The sequence below is a fragment of the Myotis daubentonii genome, chromosome Y (assembly GCF_963259705.1).
Source record: "Myotis daubentonii chromosome Y, mMyoDau2.1, whole genome shotgun sequence".
Taxonomy (NCBI): domain Eukaryota; kingdom Metazoa; phylum Chordata; class Mammalia; order Chiroptera; family Vespertilionidae; genus Myotis; species Myotis daubentonii.
The window spans coordinates 16,677,241-16,684,567 of record NC_081862.1 but is presented as its reverse complement, the minus strand read 5'-3'; the positions used below and the strand labels follow the sequence as shown (position 1 = coordinate 16,684,567).

Sequence of the window (7,327 nt, the reverse complement as noted above, 5' to 3'; positions counted from 1 at the left end):
TCTCTGCTTCTGTAAATGGCTTTTTTTTTGCTAACTAGGTTCCTCATTCCAAACCTTGAGACAGCCAGTTTAAAATTAAGTTGTCATGACCTAGAGCAAAGAATATTCTTACATGGTATTATTCTACAAGTTTCATTAATAATTTTTGATGCTTTACAACAGTATATTGTGCATTTATCCCAAACAAACTTACAAATTAATTCTTTTTTTTTTTTTAGATGGCAGAAGATTGTTTTATTTTATTTAGTGAAACATTCATTTGTAAGTGAATCTTCAGAGAAGACGTCCTGAGTGTGTGCGGGAGAGGAAGGCCAGCACTCGGAGCGCTCGCCCTCCCGGGGCCTGCTTCTGCCTTCCCCCAGCTCGGCGGGGCCTCCCCCAGGCCCCAGGCAACCAATCCCAGGACCCGGCCCAACCCAACCTGCCGGACAGCCAGGCCTCCGCGGGGAGAGGCAGGGCCGGGAGAAGTCAGGTGACCCAGGGTCGGGGCGGGCAGACGCAGAGATGGGCAGCCCCGCCCCCAGGACAGGCACTGCCACTGCAGCCTTCCCAGGAAACCCGGGATGGACTGGGGAGGGGGGAGGGGGGACGGTGGAAGCATCCCATGAAGCTGTGGGAAGGGTGGGGTCTTATTTGCCGTGCTCCCCATTAGGGGAGGGGTGCCAAGGCAAACACTGATTGGTAGTGGTGGCAGGTGGGGTTAATGCTGTTCTCTTAAACCCAATGCTGTTCTCTTAAACCCTGGCAGGCTCCGGGCACAGCAGGACAGGGGGCACATAGCCTCCTTCATTGGCTGCAGACTCCTCCATTGAGAATCACCTCTTCAGGGTCCGAAACTGCCTGACGAGCCACTGGGCAATGAAGGGCCACAGGAGGAAGAAGAGCAGCGTGGGACCTGAGAGCCTGGGGGGCGAAGGCCGAGCACCGGAGGGGAGCCTCTGCTTTCCCTGTTGGGGGCACAGGGCTGTGTCTGCTGTCAGGCTCTCCTCCAGGGGCGCCCTTCTGCTCTGCCCACACCAGCTCAGGCTCCAGCTGCTCCAGGGAATCACAGAAAACCTTGGAGTCTGGGTCCCTGGGTGGCTGAGACTCTGGGCTTCGGGTTGCTGGTTCCTTGGGAAGGCAGGGAGACTCTGGGGTAGTCCCAGTATCTCCATTCAGTACCTGCTCTTCAAAACCTGTGACCTTTCACAGGAAGGTTTCCGGGGGTCTCGGCATGTCAGGGATCACCTGGTACAGGGGCTCAAAGTAACCAAACATGTCGTCTGCCACCTCGCCCAGCGGCACTGTGTCGATCACCTTCTGTGCCACCACCTTCATCTCAGTGATGTAGGCAAACATGGCCTCCTCCCTACTCATCTTACCCAGGCTGTTCCAGGCATCCCACTTATATCATCCAATGGGGTCCCAGGACCCAGGCCAGGGGACCACGCAGGGCCCAATGGTAGCCTGCTTGTAGTAGCTGTAGAATCGAAGCATCTCTTCATAGGAGGGGCGGTAATAACTGTTGTTCTTAGGCAGGTTCTGAATGACTCTGACTACAGCCTGGAACTGTTTCTGGCAGTCCGGTTCCGGGATTTCTTTCTCGGTACCCATCTCCAGCTGCTCTGAGCCCTGGGACCCTACTTTTGCGCAACTCCCACGGAGACCCCTGCCCGGACCCCTGGGTCCTCTCACCACTAGCCGAGGGCTTCCTACTGACCTCCCGGCCCCGTCGGGCCCGAATGGAGACGACAAATTAATTCTTTGACATGAAGGGATTTATTCCTTTCCACTGTGTGGAGGGCCTCCTGGGGAAGGCACTTAAGCATTCTGTATTGACCTATCTTGACTTTTTTTGCCAAGAGGAATCCAATTGCCTACAGCTGTTACCTGAGCTCTCTGTTCAAGCTGGGATCATGAAAAGCTGGTACCATGGATCTGTCTCTGGCCCAATGGCATAAGCTGGGCCCTCTCTGGAGAAGAAACCTGGGTTCCCTATTATCAATGCTGGGACCCCGCCAGCAGGCGAGGGGATCCAAAGGCAGTTGCTGGGCATGGAGGCCAGAGGGACATAGGTTAACAAGAAGACAGAACTGAACCTCACATCACCCTACTTGGCCCAGAGATGGTTGGTAGTCAACGACGGGTAAGACCCCACAGGGTGGGGCGACCTAAGACAGGCACAACCGGGGGCCAGTAGGAGAAAACTTGGGGCTCAACAGAGGTGGAGCACAGATCCTCACCCCCCCAATTGTGCAGGGGCTGGAACACTCGCCCCTTCTGAGGAAGGTCTCCTGTCCCCATGGCTGCTTCTTGCTTCCCATGCCCAGCCCAGATCAGGAACCAAATAACAGAACAGACTTGGTCCAGTTGAAAATAGTACCCAGAAAAACAAAGGCTTGGCTAACAGACCCTATGTCTAAATCTAGCCTAACAACAGGAATGCTCAGAGCCTTCACAAGGATGTAAAGTGATCCTTTTCAATTAATATTTACAGTGTAAATTAAGATCATTGTTAGAATATTAAATTTGACAGTAAAATACTTGTCAAGTTTTCAAATTAATTAAATTTTGCTAACTTGAAATAAGTAATTACTCATATAGTATTAACCAAAAATTTTCATTTCATGGTAAATATGCTATGAACCTAAAGCATGTTCAGGTTCATTTTTTTGCGTGCAAAAAATTAATATTTAATAAAGCTATCTAGACTGCATTATAAAATTTCCAAGAAGTCTCCTAATTAAATAAAAAAAAAAGGGGGATAGTGGAAAAATATAGTGGAAGAATACCATGTAAGGAAATAGATCCTGTAACTAAATTACATTTAGAGAAAAAATTTTTTCGTTTATAATGCTAATAGTGAGACACCCAAAAAACACACACATTATGCCAGGCTAAGCCAGGGAAAGATCATGCTAAAGAAAAGACCCCAAGTAAGGTTTTTTTTTCCTTTAACCTTTGGTCGAGAATATGTTTGTATACTTTCAGAGAACAGCTACAAGACCATGTGGATTCCTGTAACAACGGATCACAGAAAGCCAGCCACAAAGACAGGAGAGACAGTTCAGAGATGGAGATGGTGAAGACACCTTGCCATGGTAACGGTCAGCAGCTGTGCGTCGCTGCAGGTTGCCCAGGACCAGACCAGAAATGACCGGACCTGCATTTTCCACCATCCAGAACCAACATTTCATTGCTGGCATGTACACATGAACTTTTGGACATTGAAACATGGACTCAGAACTTTTGGACATTGAAATTGGGACTTGATTATTTTTTAAAGAAAAAATAAGGGGGAGATGTGGGAAACTGTTTATTGCCTTCACTATCTGATAAGCATAGACAGAGAACTCCCCGAAAGCCCCCTGAAGGCTGGGTGCCTTTGAAGCCCTAGCAAAGCTCGGAGCTAGGCGCCACCTCTGTTGGTCCAGACAGTGGTAGCTGAAACTACTCCCCCATTTATTATTATGTAAATCCTTGCTGATGGGCTAGTCTGCTTGTTACTAGGGGGTCACCTTCCTAAGGGCTATGCTATGGGGGCATCCCAGATCAATAAAAGCTTGGTGATGCCTGAGCACGGGAGAAGTCCTTTGGGACTTGCCGCCTGGTCCCCCAACATTGCAAAATTATCTCGTGTTGTTTTCTCTCATTTGTTGTGCAGCTCCTCTTTCAGATACCGAACCCTACTCCACGCAGAATGTGGAAGGAGTCTCACTCGACAGCTCCCCACATCTCACCTTTTTTATTTTTTAAACTACTATAATGACAGTTTTTAAGCTACCATAATGAAAGGAAAACTTAAGCATCAAGAACAAAAAGCTACCATAATTAAAGTAAAACTTAAACATCAAGAACAAAACTCTGGCTATTAAAACAATAACAAAACAATGCCAATGCAAAACCCAAACTACAGATAGGTCAACGTTTTAAAACAAACATGAAGAACAAAACTCTGGCTATTAAAACAGTAACAAAACAATACCAATGCAACACAACAATAAGAGAGAAATCAAATTACAGTAACATTTCCTACTAAATGAAAGTTTCTTTTCCTGATTTCCTCAGAGTCCTTGGACATGGCTGCTCAAGACTGGCAGCTAACCAATGCTAACATAGCCAGAAACATGGTTGAGGGAGTAGCTTCCACTTCTTGCTTTTCTACCATCTGCTGAGCCTCAGTTGTTAACTTCTTCAGCTGACCCCATGTTGGCACCTCGGTCCCTTGCGTAGCCTTCCTTTTGTTCTTTTTTTGCTTTTCTGTCATCGGGGCAACTCTCAGTCTTTGGAACGATGGAACAAGGAGCTTCTCTGAGTCCATTGTTGTGACCCACATAACACTCTGGTACCCAAATTGTCTGTACTGCTTCTTCTGGAAAGATACAAAATACAACCTCTTCCACACATCATTACTAGATCTGGTAAAACTTGGCTGGTTTTTGTAGCCTTCCACTGGACTAAGTCGGCAGAGGCTATTGTACAGGAAGCCCAATGCCTTTTGGCTGCTGTAGAACCCTCTGCATTGCATTTTTTTTTAAATTTCAACATGTAACATTCTTCTCCCCCTCTTTTGTTTTTATAGAAGAGGTTTATATTGATGGAATTGTCAGTTTTTGTTTTTGTGTTAAGAGCTAACTTTGATATATTAAAATTAAGTAAAATCCATTTACTCAATCCAAAACAGACATTAAAAAGAAAAACCCCAAGTGCTCTCTAGTATCCATTTTAAGAGTAGGATTGGCGCTTTCCGCTATTACCTGAGTCCTGATCTATCACCCCAGGGAGAGCTTGCCAATCCTGCACTTTCCCAGGGTGGAAAGGCTGCAGTGGGGTTAAGGATAAGGCTCCTTGGGCCTACCTTCTCCCATGCCTTTACATTTACCTTCCCTTCCTCAGAAATGCATGGACATACTTCTTGTATAAAACATTCCGTCTGACTGGGAGTAACCTTAACTCCTCTGATAGCAAGCATATGTGTTAAAAGATCACATATAGCGTCTTTTTCCTTTACACTCAGTATGGCACATCTTCTCAATCTAAGTTCTGTACTATCCACCTTCTTACCCTACTTATCCTGGTGGAGTCCTATCCATCCTGAGTGTGGGGGTTCTCAATGGGGAGGGGGGACCTTCTCTAGGGGAATCCTGTTCGGCCTGTTCAGGCGCTAGATACCAGGGTCCAGCCCCAGCAGTCCAGGGGTTCCCAAAGGTGTGGACGGAGTCGGTGAAGAATGATTTACATGGAGACAGCATTCAGATGATCAGCATAGCTCTCTTCAGTCTCCATGGATCTTCCTGTGCCTGGCTGAGGCCACAGAGAAAAATACAGAGTCAAGCTGAGCCTTTATTTTATAGTCAGAGGAAAACAAGATAGTAGTTACCATAGTTACAATGTTCTTGTGAGTTTCACTTGTTTTGGCCATTACGCATCTCCCTCAGCCCATTAGCTTCCCAGATAAGATCTAGGGAGCATTATAAGGTTGAGCCTAATTATGCTAAGAGGACTATGCCCTCTAAGCTGGGACTTGTTTGTGACTTTGCCAACAGGTCAGTCCGAGACTTAATCCTATAGCTGTTCCCCACACCATACTAGTACACCTGCAAATAAAGGGTTTTTTCCTGAATCATCTGAGTACCCGTGTTTTTTGGTCACCAGGTAAATTCTGAAACAATACCTGTATGTGGGAGCACAGGTTCTCCTCTGCCAGGGGCTGTACCCACTTGGACACCAGATTGTGGATAAAGATATAAGTCATAGGCATATAAGAGAGACTTTATTACAGGCCAAGTAGCAAGGAGCCATTAGACAAAAACAGTTCCTCAAAGTAGCTCATAAAGCAGCTGTACAAAGTAGCCTCACAAAAACAGCTGCAGTAAACATAGGAGCCCACAAAGCAGCCATCTAGCTGGTCAGTAACACATCTTTATAATAATTCAGACAAAAGAGGCTTCCTGCCAAACAGTGACATCAATATTTGGGTTATAAAAGGGCATGCCTGCACAGTACATACAGTAAGATTACTGTGTCCTTGCTTTTGCACCTGTGTATGGCAAACTGGCCTTGAATATCCAGCATACTCTGATTAGAGTTTCCACACTGTAATATAATGAACAACATAAACTGATTAACAAAAACAGATCCAAAGACAGAGAAACAGCAATCAGACTATTAATCCCCAGAGGGAAAGTAGGGGAGGGTGGGGGTAAGGGGAACAGATCAACCAAAGGACTTGTATGCATGCATATAAGCCAACCCAATGGACTGCCCTTTTGTTTCAGAAATGATGGGTTATGGGGAAAGTAAAGACTGATTGTTGAGGGATGGTGGGGCTATGTCTATATTGGATAAGAAGTATAGATTCCCGTCTGGTTGATGTTAATCTTTTGAGTAGAACTCTGTTTCCTGCTAAGAAGGGATGTAGGGGGGGAAAAATCCCTAGCACATGCCAAATCACTAATTATAGTATTTTATTAGGATTCTGGGTGGAGTTTGCATATGATAACCCAAGGCTGAGGAAAACTGTTGAATGAGTTGGAAAGTAAAATCTGGTCCTGAGGCAGCCATGGTGTCACTTGTCTGGTTTTCCTTAGAGATAACATGCTAAGGTTTGCGTGATAATGGGTTCAGCTTCTGATATAGCAGGACTGTTAAGTAAGCAGTTGAGTCCTAGCTGTTCAGCCTGTGGACTGAAGGGTCCCGGGCTCAATTCTGGTAAAGGGCACATGCCCAGGTTGTGAACTCAATCCCCAATAGGGGGTGTGCAGGAGGCAGCTGATCGATGATTCTCTCTCCCTCTATCTCTCTCCCCCTCCCTTCTTCACTGAAATTAATTTAATTTGTATATATATAAAAGTATATATATAGATATATATACTTTTTTTAAAGTAAGCATTTGGAATTTTCCAGTAAATAAAGTTGTTCTTTGAGAAGAGGGGTGTCAGAAGGTCCTGAGGTGAGAGAATGCTGGCCTCTGGATCTAAAGGCTCAGTGAGGGGTCCCTTTATCATGTCATAGAGGGGCTTTGTGAGAGAACAGATGTTGGGAACCCAGTGTTAGGCACATTCTTGTGCTCCGTTATGCCCTGCTTGGGGCTCTTGCCCCTCCCAGCGATTTTCCTGTTATTCTCATTACAAATCTCATGATTAACAGCTTTCAGCTTCCAGTAAATCACCTCACCTAGTTTCCAGTGACTGCCTACACCTGGTCCCCGCCTGCACCTATTCCCACTGGTTACTCTGACTGACCTTTACAAGGGACATATATATCCTGCTCCCCCTACTCGGCCCTGCTGATGCTGTTTTAGACTCAGCCCTTCTGCTAGCAGATGTAAGGATAAATTTGTAACTCT

General features: G+C 46.0%; 1 pseudogene; it reads right to left on the bottom strand.

Moving 5' to 3' along the window:
* Positions 1-212: 212 nt before the first annotated feature.
* LOC132225507 (acyl-CoA-binding domain-containing protein 4-like) lies at positions 213-1,711 on the bottom strand (annotated as a pseudogene).
* Positions 1,712-7,327: the final 5,616 nt, after the last annotated feature.